Source organism: Coturnix japonica, chromosome 5, assembly GCF_054131305.1.
Source record: "Coturnix japonica strain WE chromosome 5, WE-NBRP24, whole genome shotgun sequence".
In the NCBI taxonomy this organism is placed as follows: Eukaryota; Metazoa; Chordata; class Aves; order Galliformes; family Phasianidae; genus Coturnix; species Coturnix japonica.
The window spans coordinates 48,721,525-48,741,988 of NC_140667.1; the positions used below are offsets into that span (position 1 = coordinate 48,721,525).

The 20,464-nt window shown below is 40.9% G+C and overlaps 1 long non-coding RNA gene across 2 annotated transcripts in view; it reads left to right on the top strand.

The window, feature by feature from the left end:
* Positions 1-20,464, top strand: part of LOC107315280 (uncharacterized) — a 117,303-nt gene that overhangs the window by 23,189 nt on the left and 73,650 nt on the right. The window contains exon 7 of one of the 2 annotated variants that reach the window (XR_014946144.1): positions 8,396-8,591. The exons of the other annotated variant lie outside the window; for it this stretch is intronic. This is a non-coding gene — a long non-coding RNA (uncharacterized LOC107315280). The remainder of the gene's footprint in view (positions 1-8,395; positions 8,592-20,464) is intronic. 2 annotated transcript variants of the gene reach the window in all.

Consider the following 20,464-nt stretch of genomic DNA (forward strand, 5'->3'; position numbering starts at 1 on the left):
AGCTTTCAATTACTGCCAAAAAGTAGAAGCCAATTTTCCAAAAAGCTCCATATACTGAGTGCTTCTGACATAATGTTGGCTTGAAAATGTGCCTATGATAATCATGTTAGGAGCTATGCTGAATGGCTTCAGAAAAGCTGGGTGAGCCCTGAGCATCCTGAGCTGTTAAAAGGCTGCCCCTGTCTTATTCCTGTGATATTCCCTCTGCAGTAGTGTCACTACTTTATGGCTCATTGTCTTGCTTATAGTCCTTTGTACTTGCAGTATGCTGCACTGTATTTGCTATCCAAATGCCCTCTGGCATTGCCATTGCTGCCCCAGCTGAACAGGAATCTGACTTCCCCAGGCCTTGTATCACTATATAGATTATCACAGTTGTAATCTCTCTCTGCCTTTTGTGTTTTTAGCAAGACTGTCTGCAAATGCAGATTCTAAACACTGCAGAAAGAAATCTGCCTCTTTTTGTTCCCCAGACTCCTGACTTCGTCTGCCACTCTGCCAAAGCTAGTTACTAGTGTGGCAGCTGATAAATAAAGAACAGGCTGCCTCTCTTTTTGCACTGCAAGTACCCTGTAGCTGTTAATGTATCCCGTGCTGCTCTTTTTTAATAAGGTGTCTGAATAGCCAGCTGCTAATGTGGCTGCAACAGTGTGCCCACCTTTTAAAAGCTCATTCCTACCTTTTGCTTCAAAGCAGCTACTTCTGCCAACAGGAAAAACAAACAAACAAAAAAACAAAACAAAACAAAACAAAAAAAAAAAACCAAAAAACAAAAATCAGGGCAGGGAACCAGGGAAAGGAAGTCAAGAGAGAAACTGCTGCATTTCCAAAGGGGCTTTTGGCCGGGGGACAAACATCTCATCTTGATGAGGGCTGGGGCAGAACAGCAAATGTCAAACCCCACTACATAATCCTAGGAAGAATTGCAGGGCAGGAGAGTTTTAGGGCTAATATGTGATCTGGATTGCTTTAAACAAGTATCCTTCTCACAGTGTACCAGCTTTTATTCTGACTTCCCATGGAGGCGTATGCTTTATACCATGTCTGTGATGATCTTTGGAGTAGTCTTTCTAGAGCCTTTCTCAAACCTAGCAAACCAGCAGATCTCTACATAAGTAGCTTGGAAACTTATATACCCTAAAAGAGTGTGAATGTCCTTGCAGAATCTTTTATAGTAAGGGCACTTTATAGATGCCTTTACTTTTCTATACTCCAGGTTGATAGTACTGCTGTACTGGGCATATCTACCTCCTACATGTGTGTGTACAAAAATAGGGACCTCTCAGTTCCAAAATTCCCTTGCCCTGCAGGTTTTAGTTCACTAAACATGATCAAAACACACCTACTACTGTGTTGGGGAGAGATGACTGCATTTGCAAACACTTTTTGCTCAATATGCTGGAGACTTTGCAATCCAAGTAGGAAACAGATAGTTATGGGGTTACCTATAGAGCAAGGAAAGAGCACAATTCTGGGTAAGTGATGAAGGCTTTTGTATAGGATAGGGAATATTTTGCGTTGGTCTATTTCCTTTACGTGAGAAAATCATTGGACATTTAAAGAGGAGGAGGGTTTAAGTCACAGAAGCAACCCAGCATCAGCTCTGGGTGAGTGCCTTGCTCACCCCTCAGGGGCCCTTGTTAATGCACTGAGTTTCTGTGAATCCCTTTAGATTTTCCAGCTCCCTGTGAGCCAGATACCTAAATTATATTGCTTTAAATTACTTTAAGTTGTGCCAGGGAGGTTCAGATTGGATATTAGGAAAAAATTATTCTCAGGAGTGGTGAGGTATTGGAACAGGTTGCCCAGGGAGATGGTGGAGTCACCATTTCTGGAGGTGTTCAAGAACCATATAAATGTGACACTGTGGGACACGGTCAGTGGGCAATGTGGGTATTAGGTAGATGGTTGGATTAGATGATCTTGGTGTCCTTTTCCAACCTTAATGATTCTATACAGAAGGAAGGACAGATATGGAGGGAAGATGAAACTTGTAGCAGAGAAAGCACCAAAGAAGCAGAACCTGCAAGATCTAACCATCAGTTATCAGGAAGGAGCCTTGGCACACTCGGTCAATTGCTATGGTAGGATTTAATTCCATACACCACAAAAACAGTGAGGAAAGTAGATGAGACAGCCTAATATTTTGGCAGCACCTGCTGTCTTGTGAAGAGGTAGATGCTGTCAGAATGCCAGCCTCTTATCCTCTTTTCTGTCTTCCTTTTGTCTTTCTGATGGATTTGGGGCTTAGAATAGGATGCCTATGCCAGGACTCTCTGTTCACCATTTCTTGCATCTTGGGTTGATAATTGCATTTTTTACTAAGTTCCTTGTTGCTTAGTGTGGTGAGTGTGATTTTCCTTCCACAACAGAGCTGATGGAAGTACATAAATAACATTGCTAAGGGGTAGAGTTCAAAAAAGTGTTGAGGCTCATCCTAGTTTTGGCTGAGTCTCTCCTACTGTTTCCCTGACTTTGAGATCTTTGTAACTGCACAGGTGTGCCATGAAGATTTATAGCTGTGCCTCATGGAAAGCATCAAGTGGATGAGGGGGAAATGCTACAGAGGTATCAGTCTGACCACTGAATTTATGTAGTGGGGAAAATATGGTCTTATATACGCCAGCAGCTCAGTGTGGCAAGTTGCAATCCCCTTTCCAATTGCTTCATATGTAATTTTCTCCCCAAAGCCAGACAAACTTGTTTCCAGCAACAGCAAAAATTAGATGACCTGAAGTGACCAGACAGATTTGTGACAGACAGACTTAGAAGCCACCTAATTCCCAGATGGGAAAAGCATCATCATCACAGAAACCAGTGCTCACCTATGGTCTCTGTGCCAGTGAGAGCACACATGTGCCTCTTCATTTATGGCTGTTTTCTTATATGACTGCCCTGAGGCCACACGGGGATCCAGGTCAGGGCTGATAATGGACAGAGGTTCCTGAGATCCCCTGAGCTGAGCTCATTCTGCTGTGCTTGCTTCCCAGGCTCAAATGGATGCCAAACACATACTAAAGAGTTATTTTTTTAAGCTAACATCATTGCTGAAAGCTTAAGTTAGAAAGTTCTCAAATCAAGATCTATAAACATTTAATATCATGTTGCATTTCTGTGATGCAGAGCAGCAGAAATCCTTTTTGTTTCTCTTCTGGATGGAGGAGGCTGCACATCTGGAGTAGGTGTGCAGGCTGTAGTGCAATATGTAACCTAAAATACCTTTTCATGTACATCTGGGTCAAGCCCAGATGACCTTTCACACAGAAATTTCTTCAAATATGGATTTTCCCTCTAAGAATCCAGGGATAAAATATGTCAGTGTGATTTTTTTTTTTTCCTATTGTTCTGCAAACAATAAGAAATTCCTTGTCCTTTTTAGGTACAAAATAAATTCCACAGACTTAGTCTGAGGCACTGAGATATCATTTGGAACAGTGGACTCCAGAACAGATGTAATATTTGCACTAGACTGTGAAATAAATAGGCATTTGAAACTGTGTTAGGATGTGAATTTCCATAGTGCCTTGAGGGACGTAATTTTTGCATTATGTGAACAGTCTGCATGAGAAGACCACGCAGTGAAGCTGAACAGCTGTATCCTGCCCACACATTGTGAAGCGAGGGAGAGGCCAGGAGCCCGAGGGAATACTTATAAGACACCATGTCCCTGAAGTTTTTCAACAAAGAAGTTGTGCAAAGATGTGCAGTCTAGAAGCAGAGCTGGGCAGAGTTCCCCCCTCCCTGCACCACGCAGTGTAGCATAAACATCAACTGCTGTCTACCTGCATTTGTTTATTTGTTTTGAATTAAAACACCGCCTGTTGCTTTGAAGTCCTGGGAGTGATGGATTTTGTGCCTGTTTGATATTCAGCTCTCATTTTATTGCTAAGGGCGTAGCACCAGCGCAGGAGGCATCAGCAGGTTCATGAAGCTGTGTGGTGGCACCAGGTTAGGCTACCTCCTAGAACAAGTTCCCTTCTCAAGCTGGATAGTCTTAGAGGTCCCTTCCAAGCCAATCCATTCTGCATTGATTCTGTCCCTCCCATTTCTCCCTATGTGCCCTGAACAGAATGATGTGCATTCAGCTCTGTTAAATCAATGTCTTTGTACTTTCCACCTGGTGGACTGTGTAGGAAATCTCATGAAAAGTGAAGTAAACTTTTAGTAACCCTGGCACCTCCTAGGGCTCGGGACAGATTGGTCACCCCATGCATCTAATGGATGATTAAGAATCTGAGTGGGTTATAAAACAGTCCCCATGTGATTAATTGTGTAATTGGAGGGGCGTTATTAAACTAGGTGATAGATAACACTTCCTGCCATTCATGAGGGCCACTTCTCTGTGAAAGAAACTGCTGCAATTGCCACAACAACAACAAAAGACAAGGTTCTCTGAATTATTTAGAGTTGCCAAAGGTGTTGAGATAGGAGCTAATTAAAAAAAGCTATCTGCGATGCAATGCTATAAAAGAATAATAAAATTCAAATCTCATTTGTTCCACTTCAGGTTCCTCGTATGCATAAACCTCTATAAAAGGCAGCATCTGTGTTCACATTGTATGCTGAAAAGATATCACGCAACCACTAATTCAATTGACATTTTTAACTGTTCATTGTACCATATATTTCCATTTACTAGATTTTTTAAAGTCCCTTTAAGTGCATCTTGTATAGAACAGGATAAAATAAGATAAAGTCGTTTACTTCCATAATGAGATTGGCAACAGGAACTGATGGAGCATTGAGCTGTCAATTTGAACGCCAGCCATACTTGCAGGATTTAAAATAGTATTTTAAGCTTTTATACCAGTCATGATTGTATTTATACAGTGCTAGTTATGTGGATTTGTGTGGCAAAGGAGTGGCATCATGGAGTATTATCTCATTTGAACCAACGATTTAGAGATCACTCATCTGTTATGATTTGAGATGAGACATATTATAACAGCAATGCCCACAACCTGTTGTTAAATAATAACATCCTTCAGCTTCGGTGACAAAACTGAGCCTTTCTTATACTTTTCAGTAGGAGGAAATTTTAACATGCCGAGATGATTATCTAGAGCAGGGGAGAGTTATGGGTTCCTTTTTTTTATGTGTTGTGGGTTGTGCTTAGGTTTTTTGTTTTGCTTTTTGTGTGCATAGTTACAATTCAACGTTTTCTTCTAAATTCACAGTGAAATCAATAGGAATGATTGGCTTGTAGATCCATAGCAAGATTGGCTCCAAGCATACAAATGAAGTTGGAGAACAGTCACCTGAGCTCACTTACAGGGGTGAGACACAAACACAGAAGGCTCAGAAGTGGCCTCGCTGTCTCCTTTGCTCTTTTCATGTTGCCTCAAGGCAAAAGGAGGAAAAGCAGAGGCCCACAGCACCTGCTGAATGGCTGGAGCAGGGGGCGAAGCCGGGTGCCAGACCTTAACATTGGCTTTTCAAAGTAACCCTTAATATCTCTGGGGAAATGAGGAGGCTGTGTAGTAAATGAAAGATTTGCTGTGGGAAAAGAATGGTGAAACTTTATTTGTGATGAAAACAGAAGTGATTTTTGTTTGTTTGTTTGCTTTGTTTTGTTTTGTATATTTACTTTTTTCCCATTGATAAACCAGGGCAAATTTTCCAGCCACTTCTTTTTTGAAAGACTTTTTTTTTCTCTTCTACCAAAGCAGGGGCAGGTTTAGGAAACAAACAGCTCCAGAAGTACATCTGAAAATAATACACAGTGCTCCATTTAAACCCAAGGTGAACACTGTAAGCTTGGTGTGGAAATAAAGATACCCCCAAGGGAGGTGCCAGAGCCCACGGGAGGGAAGAGCTGAGTTTCTATCTGTAGCTCCATCTGTGCAGAGGGTAGTGGTGGAGTCAGCTTCCTACACAGATGCCTTTTGAAGAGCTGAACTGGCTCCGAGCTCGCTGTACGGTGCCTCGGGTTGCGGCCAGACCACCCACCAGTGCAATCCAACTTGGTTATCTCATGGCTGTCTTTGTAGGAACTGTGGGAGAGGCAGCCCAGCTGCTCTGCAGCCCCTTACAGCTGCTGGAGGGGTCAACAGAGAGGAAAATGGCGATGTCCCCATGGGCAGTGACTGTGGAGCACTCTGTTTGGTGGTAACTGGTCCAGTTGGATATTAGGTAAAACTGTGAAAGAGTTGTTGAACAGTGGAACAGACTGCCCATGGAGGTGGTGGAGTCATTGTCTTTGGAGGTATGCTGGAGAAACATGGAAGTATGGCACTGAGGGAGGTGGTTAGTGGGCAATACTGGTGATATCTGGACAGTTGGACTAGATGGTTTTTGAGGTCTTTTCCAACCTTTATGATTCCATGGAAACCACATGGGCTGGAGCTGGGTGGAGGAGAAGAGATCCCCATATGCTGAAAGAGAGATGAGGTTTGAGGAGGTGCTGTGCATCCTTAGCAAAACTTGTCTTTTACTTGCAAGGGGTGAGACAGTTCTGCACAGCAGACCTTGCTGCTTTGGGGAAGCTGCTGGAGCTGATAATAAAATGATCCAGATGTGCCTGGCAGAACAGGGCTCTGGATCTATTTCTGAATTTGAAGTATATTAAACCTAATCAAGGTGATCCTAATAGCGTCTTCTGGCCCTGGAATCCATGAAATATATTAATCTCTGCTAGATAGAATACTTTCTGGAATAATATCATAGTGATTATTTCTTTAAATATTTTAATACCTAAAACTGGCAGTCATTGACATTTTTATTCCATTATATCTTTCCCAGAACAAAAGAGTGTATATCCAATATAGATGGAAAACCACTCCTGTGACTTTTTTCATCTCTCCACTCTTTTTTTCCTCCTTGCTGGGGCTCATCAGTTCAGCTGACCGTGATTTTTGATAGCATTTGATATGCAGGGCTTCACTTCTTTTTGTGCATAAACTTCTCAGCCAGTGACATAGCTTTCCTTGGTTATTTTGGGAGAAGGTGAATCACTTCTTTCCAAAGCAGCAGCTGTTGGCTAAAGCATACTGTATTAAATTTACTTAGCACAAAGCCATTACTACTGTCCTTGGCAAGGTTTCTTCCTTCTAAATCAATTGGATTTTGTATTGCACAGTGAAACTCTTGAGGAATGAGCAAGCACATTTACAATTCCCACTACAAGTGAAACCACTGCAAGGTAAACACACACAAAGTGTACACAAGTATACACATACACACAATGCTCCGTGCCAAAAGAAAGGAAGCTGGCTCTGAGTTGAATATAAAATCAGACTCAGAACAGTTTTAGCTTCATTAATTCTCTCCTCTTCCTTGTTTGGATTGCTTTAGTCTCTGGCAGAACAGGATACAGAAGTTCGGAAGCCACAGGAGAGTCTGAACTCTTGTTTTATACAGTCCAGCAAGAAGCTGGAAGTATGGAAATCTTTCTCACATGCTTGTGCGAGAACCTGTTTTGTTGTGGTCCCAGCTTAATTTTTACAATGAAAGCAAACAGGCTTTGAATTGGGCTGTTTTCGGATCTCTCACACTGTAATAAGTGATTCAGTTTGTCATCCCAGTTCAGAGGGAAACCAGCAATTTTTGAGGTTTTAAAACCTGATTTTATTCTACATTAGAGCAAAGTAAGAACAAGTAGGATTGAGTTGGAGGATGGCTTTGAATATGGAGTAACCTGCAGGAGTCAGTTGAAGGAAGGGAATACAGGTGGGAGGGAACAGTAGCTAGAGCCCATGTCCATATCCTGCACTGCCAGTTTGGTGACCATAGATATAGGCCTGGAGCAGGGACCTTCACCCCATGCATGCTGCTATCTGTTCTGACTAGCAGACAGCCCCCTGTGACTTGACCATTTTCCGAGGCATGCTTTGGTGACAGCATTTCACCAAATGTGGTTACAATTCATGCGGTGCATGTGATGAATGAGACTATAAAACATTGATAGCTCGCTACTTTTCTTTTTTCTTTCTCCTTGTATATGCCACCCTTCTACAGTCCTGAGTGATACACTGTCATGCAGAGCTCAGCAGTGATTCTTTTTTCATGAGCCATTACCATGACACACTACTCACTAGAGGATGACAAGCACTTTCATCTCTCTCTTGTTCTCAGAAACACATGTAGACTTCTTTTCTTTAAGTCACTCACATAGCTCTGTAGTGCTGTACTCACTGGAGTGGATGCCAGATCATCTCTTCATTGCTGCAGCTGCTAACACTGAACACGCACAGTTATGCATTGTTTATATATGTAATGAATGTTTTTATGTTCCATGAAGAATTGAATTGCTTCAGTTGGGGTGATAAAAAATGCTCTTCCTTGCTTCTTCAAATTCCCCTCAGCATGGTGGTCCATCTGTAACTGGACGCTGCTAGTGCAGATACTTTCAAAGACAGAAAGGTTTGAACTTGTCTCCTGTGCTTTGTGTTAGCAGGGTTTTAGCTGGAAAGCAAGAGGAGGATGAGGCTTTTTTTCAACTAAAAGAATGTCCCCGTTGTGCTTGGGAAGTGAGAGACCTACATGCAAGGACAGTTAAGGCTTAGCCATGCATGGACGTAAACTTTCCATTCAGCTCCAAGGGGTCTTTTCTTTCCGTTCCTGCCCTGGAGATTTGTTTCTGGTTCACACAGGTAAGTCTCCTCCACCCACTGTAGCATGTTGCCTTTTGTAGCCTTTTCTTTGGTGTCTGATTCTCCATATCCATTCTGTGAAGCGGGTATATCACTAAATGCTCAAACTATGCCTTATTTCATAGAATCATTAAGGCTGGAAAAGACTACTAAGATCATCTAGTCCAATCATCTAGCCCATTTGTCAAGTGTGTTGTCCTCCTGCATAGCAAAACAGCCTGGACTGAGGAGGAAAGGGAAACAAGGGGTCTTTCCCTGTGCCTGGAGCAGCTGTGCTTACCCTTCTTGGGGACTGAAGCCAAAGCAAACAGTTCTATGGGGCTCTGATTGGCATGTCCCTAATCATATCCTGCAAGCAGAGCAGTTGGGCTGACTGGACTTAAATTACTTATAGTACAGTTACAGGTCTCCCCAGCTATCTAGAAGACTGAAGAAGTTATTATTTACAACCAGATACAGCAGTGAGCAGATTATCTTTTGACAAACAGTGATTTAATGCTATGCTGAAGCAAAAGAGAAGAAGAAAGTGAGAGGGGAAGTAAAAAAGAAGAGTAAAAGAGTAAAAAAAAGACTGAGTTAAGATTGAGGAAATGCTATGAATTAACAAAATATTGATCCAAAGCATTAGTTACTGCCAGACTTGAGGAGGCTAGTACTTGTCAGCTATAAAACAACATTTCAGGGAGCTTTGTGTCAGATAAGCTTTTCTGAATGCCAAGGAGTTCCTATGCTTTGTGTGTACGCCAGGCCCAAAGTGAGGGAAACACAGAAGCAAATACAGAGCCACAGGGTCTGGACTCCCCAAGTGTTAGATTGGCCACCGATGGGTTTCCTGGAGCTACACAATTATCTGGTCTGAGCCTCACTGGAGGGAAAAGCTCCAGCTGCAGGCTGGTGGTGGTATCTTGCAAACCCAGCTAAGCATGGTCTGAATTTGCTCAAAGGACCACACCTTGGCACTGGGCATGGGGGAGATTGGGTCTATCTGCTCACTGTGGGTTCTGTCTGTGGAGAAAACCCTAGCCAAAGACAAAGCCTGATGGTAAAACTGCTGCTATTCCTGTCTGATTCATGGTTTGTCAGTGGCTCAGTGTCCCACCAAGCCCATTGCAGGACAACTCAAAATAGCACAGGCAAGTCTACTAATAGTTTTGATAACAGTAATTTTCAAAGCCTCAGCCACAGTACAGTGTGAGGTCCTGATCCAGAGATAATTGAAGTGTTTTCCTGCGTTGAATCTGAGCCTAAAAGAGTGAGAGAGAAAAGCAGGTTCCACAGCACAGTGAGCACAAACATGCTGGGAAATGGTTCCTGGGGCAGCTCAGTCTACACACTCGTAGCATTTCTGTCTTACTGACAGTACGGGCATGGCCCTGTTGTTATGGGGGGAGATGCAGTCTCACAGTTGTGTCCTTTTCTTGTCAGAGATGACAACAGGGGTGGCTTTGTGTTCCTGTTGCAGTGATGGGATTGAGCATAAACCCCATTTAATAGGGTAAAATGGATACCTCCTTCACTTGCCTGTGTGCTTACTGGGTTTCTCCCTACTATCAGGAGAGATACAACAGAGAACAAATGTTGGAGTTTGTTTTTCCTGTCAGGCTTGTAAAGTTGATTAATTTTGGATGGACCAAAGCTGGCAGAAATCTGTAATAAATCACTAAAATTAATATAAAATTCCATGTACAACAGTGGCAAAATGCCCTTTGACATCTGTAGGTGGGCCCACATCCCACTTTGAGTACATGCACTAAGAAGGAAACAAATTCATTAGCAAATAGAAAATAGATCAGAGAAGGTAAAAACTTACCGTAGAGGTTTTGTAACAATAGAAGGCAGGTGTCTTTTTTCTTCTGTGTTTAATTTCTACTCCTTACACAGGATATCATCTTGCTTTCTTGGCATAAGAAACAATCCCAGTGCATTTTATGACCTGGGGTCTTAAGTTTGCATCTCATCAGCCTGGAAGCACTGAATTCAGCATGCCACAGTGTTCAGCACAGCTATTATATCTCTGCAGCTGTAATGTGAGGTCGAAACGATCTCTGCTACTACTTTTGTAGTACTGAGGATGCACAGCTTGTGAGCAGAATGTTGTGTGTGTGTACTGGAGGACACCTTTCTCCCATTTGCACTTTATGCAGCAGGTGATGAGTCACATTACATAATTACATAGATAGAAAGTTATTTGATGTTTAATTTCACCTAGACAAATGCTAGTTGCTTCCTAAGCAGTATTTTCTGCCTATCGGTATCTTCCTAATAGCTGTGCATTTTTAATTACTGATAATTAGTATTTACATAGAGCCTTTAGCAAACAATTCCTGAAGTACTTGTAGTAATTACTGATGTAAATTGTTATGAAAGAAAAATGTTTGCAGCTTAACAAAAGCGAAGCAGTTGAAGTAGGCACGAAGCAGAGGTCAAGTTTTAACATTTATAAATGAGGCAGAGGTAGGGCAAAGTCCCATGTTTTTCTACACTGAAACAGGGATTGAACAATTAACAGTTTCTGTGCAGCATATTTTTACAACAAGGGCAGAAGTTTTGTCAGTTCTGATTTATTGATAGTGGCAGAAATAGTTGAAAAATATTTATGAGATGCCTTTTCTCAGCTGGGCTCAGTGGTCAAACCAAAGGGCTGAAGGAAATGTCTTGTGGAGACACTGGACTCTGTGTGATGCTGTCACAGCATAGAGGAATTTATAAAACAATATGCAGATGGAACAACTGAAGATTTTCTGCAGATTCTCTTGGTTAAGAGTCCCTGCACAGCACTGAGCTCCCAGAGTCCTTTCTCATATTTAGGACAGAATTGGTCATCAGAAATATGCATCATAAACAATTCAGATGAATAAAGGGGGATAACAGCCTTACAGCATGTGTGGAAAGAAGTAATCACTCTCTGTGTGATAATTTCTGCCTCTTACATCCAACTCTTGTATCAGCTGTGTGTGTAGGAATCAAATCTAGAAGAGTATGTGTTGACCGCAAACCCCTGCACACCTCTTGAGGCTGAGACTGTGGCTGATGCTGATCTCCGTGCTTACACGAGAAAGTGATTTACTTATTTATTTATGTTAGAAGGGGAAATTAGGATTCTCAACTTCCTACAGAGATTAGAGCTTTAGTTTTTTTTCCTCGTGCATGTTTTAGGCACCTACTGAGCCGATCAGCTCTGCCATCTGATGAGTGCTCTGCAGAAACGGGAGGAGCAGATGAATTAGAGGCTTTGTCTGCTGCTTGTTTGATTGTTTGTACTCTTTTCAACATCCTGCAACTCCACCAGGGACAAGCAAATGTGAGTCCAGCTCAGGTATCCCCAGCCACTTCTGCCTTGTCAACAATTGCCCAGAAGCAACCCATATGAGCCACTCCAGACCATATATTCCATTAGTATGAATTATTAAAATGAAATATTTTACAAGTGGCTACAGACCTATTCTAAATTAATCCTTTTATTCCATCATGAGGCAATAAACCTTTACTTTTCTAAAAGCTCTTGTCAGCCTTGCTGCTTCCCTTGGGAATAAATATATTCAGGGTTGGAAGACTCTTCTGTCCCCCTGCCTTCATGCTAATCAGGATCATCAGCCTGTGAAGAGGTAGACACCAATTGTCAGATTCATCTTCCTGGAGAAATTCAGTTTATATCCACAAAGACAGCACAGACTGAATTAGACTCAAGCCCTGATCTTCTCCAAGAAGGCTGGTCCTGTAGCTGAACTGCTGCGTAACTTCACAGAAAATAATCCGCTGTTGCCTGATCGTGACTGTTAGGTCCATACTGGGAACTGGATAATCCAAAAGCCATCCCAAGCTGTGATCAGAGGCAAGCTAATCTCTCTGTGGCAAAAGCACAGCAGAGAGAGATGGAGGGCTGAGATAATTCCATCCGTCGTGCTTCCTGATGTCACAGGATTATTTTCTTCCTTTGTAACACACTGATGACTGGTATTGCTTGCTGCTGGAAAGGCCCTGGAAAGTTACAAACCAGCAATATTGCATTTTTTACCTATAGGTGAAATGCTTTTTTAAAACATTGCATGCAGATATTCTTACTTGCTCTTGACACGCAAAGAAATAGCATTTATGCAAGCAAGATCTGAGTTGAAAACGGGAAGAAATATTTATAAAAAAAAGCTGAGTCAAGGGATTCTAGATTGAGGCTTTTAAAATACAGGTTTTCTATGAAATCTGCTGTGAATGTGTGTTTGTCCATTTCAAGTCCTCTGGACCATTCTGTCAGCCTGGGTATCAAGGGAGGACACAGAGAGTCTGACTGAAGTGGGCTTCTCATTTTGACATGCGTCTGGAAAAGGCACCTGTACCTGTCTATCCCACCTTTGTCAAAACAGCTCTTATCTCCTTGCAGTTAATTAGCCCCCATAACGTAGATAGAAGCTGCCTATGCTGGAGGCAAAGGATCAAATCTTCACTGGCAATACATGGCAGGCAATGGATGAAGAAACCATAGGAATCATCACAAGAATCAAATATGCCTCTTTTAAGAAAACAAGTTTTTTAGCTGCAAGATCAAAGGCTGGCAAAAGTGAAGATATACCTATCATCCAGTTCACCTTATGATCATTGTTGGCCTTTTTTTAGAGCATACACAGTTTCAATAGAACTTTTTTGTTCAGAAGAAAGAAATGTGGGTGAGCAAAAGTCTGAACTTTTCTAGAGTTTGACTATCATCTAAATTATATTACTTTTGTTCTGGATATAAACCACTTTGAGTGCATTCCAACTTATTTAAGCAATCGGAGAATATCACTGGTAGCAGTGTGAATATAGTGAGATGGATTACATGCCAGATAAATCTTTTTCTCTATCAAGAATATGTGAATACTGCTGGGCTTAGCTGGGGGTACTCACACCCTTATTCCTACTGTCAGAACTGTCAGTATCTCCTTTTCTTGGACTTTGGCTCCTGTAAAGAGAATTAAAATTATGTATTATTTCTTTTTTCTCAGCCCACAAAAGGCTGGAAGTCCTGAGCTCAGTGCTCATCTCTGCTCTGGGGAAGCTCATCACATTCAGTCCAAAGCATTGGCTCATCTTCTCCTGCTGTTTTGTTCTTGTTGTTGTTGCTGTTGCTGTTTTTTACCATTACAATGTAGTTTTATCATGCTGTGCCAGGGATCAGTGCCTTGCACCAAGATTTCCAAAGCTAACTTAGGATAATGAGTGCCTTAACTTAAGTGCACAGAAGCTGTAAAGAGGAACTTATCTCAGATAATGCTTGAGTAGAAGGGTTACCCTTACGAGAAGTGAGGAGCTCTATGAATACCTCATCAGTGTGCATCATGGCCATTCTGATGTATAATATATGATTTTATTGATTGAATGGAAAGGATCTATTGGTCTTTTTCACCTTTGTCCCAATGGTTATCTACTGCAGTTCACCAGTTGCTAGCAAAATAAAAACATATAAAAATACATAATACTGAATGGCTTTCTGCCAGCTTGCCATTCTAGAATGGCTGCTCGTCTCACCACACTTTACCTTGCTGGGATTTAAAAGGAAATATTCTTAGACTCGAAACCTTAATCAAAGAGTACATTCAAAGCTGTGGAACAAGTTCACCATTCCTGCAAGGCATGCCTTGGACTCCCACTGACCTAATATTTAGGTTTGTAATCAAATAATCACCCAGAATGGAAAAGACTGTCAAGCTCATCAAGTCCAAACAATGTAATGTAGCATGTGATGTCAAAAGAGAGTATGTAAAAAGTTGCTTCATTAACCAACACTTAACGCTCTTCTCTTTCAGCAGAGCCCTGCCCTTGGTGCTCTCTTCATCATAAATTTTCTCCATGCAGTCTACTCAGCTTCCAAGCAGCAACTCAATTTCTTTTCTCCCAATTAAAGTATTGATAATCAAATCAGCATTTAGATAATAAAGCCCTTAATGTTCTGAGCAATTTTAGACAGCTGAGGCAAAATCTGCAGTCATGAGCTATGATTCTTTCTGTAGCAAAAAAAATTCATCTGGATTTGAATTAAAATCAATCTTTGGTGTGAGGAGGGAATGTTTATGGATGTAGGCAGCTAGCTAATTGAAATCTCTTCCTATGGAAAGAGGGCAAGGTATTCTTTCCGAGAGAGGATGTCATAAAAAAGCAAGAGTAAAAAACACTTTACGGGAGGATGTAGGTGGTACATTCAGTCATCTTTCATGAATAGCTAGTATCTTGTCGTATTTACAGACAAGTGAAACTGAAATGCATGTCAGCTGTTGAAAAGTAATCAATTGAGTAGTGCAGCTCCTTTATACTAAGTGCTATAAATCTTAGTCTGTTCCATTATTGGTGTAAATGGAACAGATGTATTGATTATTTGCACCTTTGTTCTGACTGGGATATTTACAGCAGTCAGCTGGCTGCTAGTAAAAGAATGTATGTGCTAAATTAAAGTTATGGGATCATTCTATTCAGCAGTGACTGTTTCTGTGCAAAACAGAAATAACCATCAAAGCTGTAAACAGATTATTATGGATGAGTCAAAATTGCATTTAATTCATTTTAGTATTCTGACAATAAAAGACTTCTTGGAGAAGAATTATTCCCAAGATAGACTGTTTAATTCCTGATAAGGCAGACTTTTCCAATTAGTTTACTAAGATACTGTTTTACTCCTTAGAAAAAGCAACCAAAAAAGTTCTGAAGTGATTAGAAAAAGAGTTCCGGTGTGGGGCATAAGAAGAGCATAAATAAAACATATTGAAGTAAATGTACAGTGGTTAATTTTACTAGCTGAAATATCATGTGGGTATCTGTGCATATGTATGCTTGAATTTGAATGAGAAATGAATGTTTTCTTTCTTTTCACCTGTATATAAGCATATCAACTTTCAGGGGGCTTCTTATTTGATAAACTGTGTTTAAGTGATAAGTTAGCTGAAGGCTGACTGTATTCATGGCTTCCCAGCAGCGTAGGAAAAAGTGAATTTGCAACTTTAGGTTGCAGCTGGAGACCTCACCTCTTCCAGTAAGAGGAAAAATGGGGAAGATAAAGAGTTGGAGTGATGGAGGGTCATGATAAAGCTCTAATGTTGTTAATCTAAGGGTATTGCTGTTCTTGTGGGTGCTGAAGGAGAAGGGAGAGGAACTGGTGACTACTACTTCTTGGCTCTTATAGTAGTGGCTTTCATGTGCAGTTAGGGGCTACTTGGCCCCATGGCTGCTTTGCCACAGCTGACACCAAGCTATCTCCTCCAGCTCATCTGGCCTGTTCCTACAGACAGTCCAGGTGCAGGAAACCAGTTGGTTTCTCATTTCTCGAGATTTCTTTTGCCATTTCTAACTGCATACATTACTTCATGCAGGCTGAACATTTAAAACAAATCTACAGTTGCATACATTCTCCTTTTCACAACTCCTTATAAATCTTTAATTTATCTGAAATATTCTGAGTGATTCTGAGTGATCTTCCAGGATCAGAAAGGAGACAGTAAGGTGAGCACGTTCCTACTAGAATAACATAAACTGCTTGTACTTGTGGCCTTGAAAGGATGCAGATATAAAGTTATTACAGTGAGAGCATCTGGTGTTGTGTACAAAGAAAGTCTGGCTGTACAGCAGAAAAATAGAAAAAGTGCCAGATAAATCTCACTAAACAAATACAGTGGGATAAAAATTATGTTCCTGAAGGAAGCCATACACTTACAGTTCTTGGGAAGGGAGAGGAAGAGGGGACAGATATTCTCTGCTCCACACCAGAGTACTGGAGGAGCTCAAAGAGGACTAAGCAACTGCTTTCTCTGGTTGGATAATGATACTGTAGAAGTGCTAGTGGAACTGGGGAAGGTATCAGCTGCACATTTATGTGGGAGCTTTGGATAAAATGAACGTGATGAGAAATCACCAAGAAAAGGACCTGGCTCCTAGATAGATGGCAACAGATAGGTTTACAATGGAAATATTAGGCTTAAGAGAGGTCATTGTCAGTGTTCCTCAAGGATAAGTTCTGGCATTGATTCTTCCTATTTTCATTAATGAGCTTGGCAGAACTATTAGGAAATTAGCTAATATAAAGTGCAATTTACTGATGACAGGCTGCTGGCAGGTGCTGTTGATGGAGAGGTCTGGACTTGCACACAAAGTCCTGGCTGACCTGAGAAGATAAATCAAGGTTATGCATATGTGAATAATAGTTCTGCTATGCATTTGAGCTTGTCATTTAGAAATGATTAGGGGAAAAAAAAAATAAAAAAGATTTACCTGATCTTGGAATCATTGCAGAATATTACCATAATGAAACTATAGAATGATCAGATCTACTCTCAAGATGTAAGGGAAGAAGTGTTTCCAGCAGAGAAGTGGAAATGGAAGCAGAGCTGTACAAAGTTCTTGTTCCTCATCCAAATATGTTGTACAGTTCTGGTCACTTCTAACTGAACTGGGCACAGAGAACATTTTCCAGCAGCCCTGGGAAAGCATGGTCCATTTTAGAAAAGGAGACCAAAACACTTTGATTGTTTAGCTTAGTGACAGAGGAGTGGAAATGTGCTATGTATATGCTCTGCATTAGTAGGGAAAATAGCTTTTTAAACAGAATGACCTTGTTGATATAAATCAGATGAGAACACACCTTATGATCAGAATGCAGCATCTCATCAGCTCAGCAAACAGATTCTGAAAGGACCTCCTGACTGGGGATGCAAGAGAGAGAAAACTCAAGGCTTTTAAAGCTTGGTGTGGTTTTGAAATGGTCCTCATGATATGGCACGGGATGTTTCTGTGCTCTGCTCTATGTATAAAAATAAAGTTTCAATTTTCAGGAGTTGACCTTCAGGAATACCATAAATCAAGAAAACACTTGCCTTGAAAATTATTTTATGCCAAGTGCTGAATCTGCTTTGAAGTTAAACCTCGTACACAAGAAGGCAAATCTCGAAAGACCTAAGCAAACCTGTTCTGATTGTTAGGAGAAGCAATGAAGCTAAATCTGTTCTTTCTTCTTTGTTACTGGAGAAGACCATGAGCTAAAGCAGCCTTGAAACACTTCTAACTTCCCTGACTATTGAGTTAGAGGAAATCTCTTGCAATACTTTATCTTTTGTTGCAGAAAGCTACTGAACTAGATTCCATGAAGTGTAATAACTGTTAGAGTTTAGGGATGCTTGTTTGCAGTTGCAAGCGCATCAGCAGTCAAATTAAAAGGATTCTATTCACCTCCTCTGTAACTGTAAGCTCTCCTAATTTTGGCACTTCCTTTGTTTCTTTCGCAGCAACAGCTATAACTCTTACAAGTGTCTCTACTTGGACATACACCTGATGGGTTAACTGGGCTCAAGAAAAGGTAAAGGGCATATGCCAGATTGTATTTCCTTGGTGCACTGTCCTGGAATAAAAACAGAACAGTGCCAGACAAGTAAAGAATGCCAGGATGCCGCTAATACTACTTGTCCAAAGATAACCAACAGCTAAGGACTGAGATTAAACCAAGCAAAAGGAACAAAAATGTTATCTATTCCCAACCAGCCAGAAATCCCAATGTGCATGAACTAATAATGTGAAAAATGTAAACCACGTTATCAGTCACATTTAGAAATTATTATGATCCTCTTTCTGTTAGCTGTGTGGGGAGCCAAGTTCTGACAGCTCTGGCTACTTAGATAGAATCACTTACCATAATTATACATTATTTACTCAGTAAACACAGAGATATGTTATAGGCGAGGCTGGTAGCACTGCCAAGTAAGGGTGCTTGGCACTTCCTCTTCTTAGATCCTGTTTTCAGATACTCCCAGCTTTGCCAGTGTTTAATCTTTTCAGTTTAAGTTTCCCAGGCCAGAAGTTTTAGCATGCAAGCAGCATGAATAAAGGAGAAGCATCTGGATGGCAACCTGGAGAAGTGCTCACAGGAGTGTGAGCTGTATGTATTCCTGTTCATTTCAGGGTAGCTGGACTTGATGGCATTTAGGGGTCTCTTCCAACTCAAACAATTCCATTCCATTCCATTCCATTCCATTCCATTCCATTCCATTCCATTCCATTCCATTCCATTCCACTCTACTCTACTCTACTCTACTCTACTCTACTCTACTCTACTCTACTCTACTCTATTCTATCTTACATTATTCCCCATTTACACTGGAACTCTGAAGGAGGCAGTAGGAGTGGCTAGGTGTTCAGGAATGGCTCTGAGATGCTGAGTTGCAGGACAATTCAGTGAAGGAAGGGAAAACCTGGTACACTGGGGGAGATATGCACATCCCTAGTAGTCTTGGCCAATAGATGGAAGAGCTGGGCAACTCAATGAAAACTCACAGAGACCTGCAGGCAGCTTAAAGTATCCTCTGCAGTCAGTGCTTTCTTCTCCCTTTTATTTATTTTTATATTGAGCAATGCCGTTCTACAGTAATGAATGTTTGAATGATACTATAAATATTGATCTGGAAGGAAGCTGATAAAAATGAAGCATTGTTATGAGGAAGTCACAGGGGTTTCAGAGTGAATGTATTGACTGATGTGCTTCATAGATTCAAATTACTGATATTCGCTGGTTAGTTTTCAGGGATTTGTAATCATGTCTTTGAAGCATAACAAATCAATTTGATACATAAGAGATTTCTAAGGGAAAAATCACAAAGATGCATTGGAACAAAATACACAAACCCGTGTAACATTTTTCAGTTTCTGAGTTACATTTAGGGTAAACAGCAATACAATTTGTCTATTCTCGAGACTACCAGTGCCTGTGTGATGGAAAATAGCTGTGCTGTAACTTTTCCTGATTAGCTGCTTACAGAGATAACCCCTGGCCAGGGTAAAAAGTGTCTGAGACAGAAAGCAAATTAAAAAAGAGCAAGAGCATGAAAGAAAATTTGAAAGGAAATAGCAAGTGATATTGTGGTGTTGGGAAAAAAGGAAGTGAGTAAGAGTTGGTCTGATCCAAACTCCTAGTGCTCTTTGAGAAGTGTTTCTTGGAATGCACACTTAAAATAAAGATAAGAATTTTATGGGGTTGTTGTCCACTTGTCTTAATCAATTATTTGTGCCTAGAAGCAAGCAGGCATTAATTTGCTCTTTCTATTGCCACCAGATTTCATGCAAAATGTCTGAAGATGAAAAATCATGGCTGCAAAAAGCAGGACTGGCCAGCTGAAAAAATCAAGCCTTTATGACTGCAAAAATGAATTCCTTTTAATAGGCTTTGTTGCATTCCTTGGTTTAGAAAACTAACTATAGTGCCCAGTTTTAATATACATAGCCCTTATTAAGCAAGTTCACTTCTCAGACTTCTTGCAGAATGATCTCTGTGTCTTTGGGAAGATGTGAGTCACTGCCAGACCTTTGGGGTGGTGTGAATAGGAGTAGTATGAATGGATTACTTGGTCCCCTTTAATCTTGAGGTCTATGCAGTTAACTTTATTGGGAGAGACTTTGTGACTTCCTTGAAGCTGAGCTTATAGCAGCTTCACTGCTGAATAAAAATACTGTTTTCTAACCAGGAGAGGCCTGATGGGCTTCATGCTTTCACCACAACTCTGATAAAGCATGAGTACAGTGAAGGTGCTGGATTTATATTTGGGAAAGATGATGGATGCAGTATGTACTTGTTTTTGTCATTATCCTTTAGTTGTCCAGGGACTCCTGGCTGGGTCAGTACACAACTATATTAGATCCAAGCTGTATGCAAAGCATGGAATAAAAGTTTAACAAATAAAATAAATGGGCATAATGTCAAAATTGCCTAATGAGAATAATGTAGGCAGGCATCATTTAATGGGTTTTACTGCATTATTTTGTTTTAATTCCCATTGCAACAATATCTGGGTATCTCTCATTGCATTTCTGCTCAACAACACTGGCTAGCTGTCCATTCGGTCCTGCAAGCCTTGATTTATGGCAGCTCCACTAGT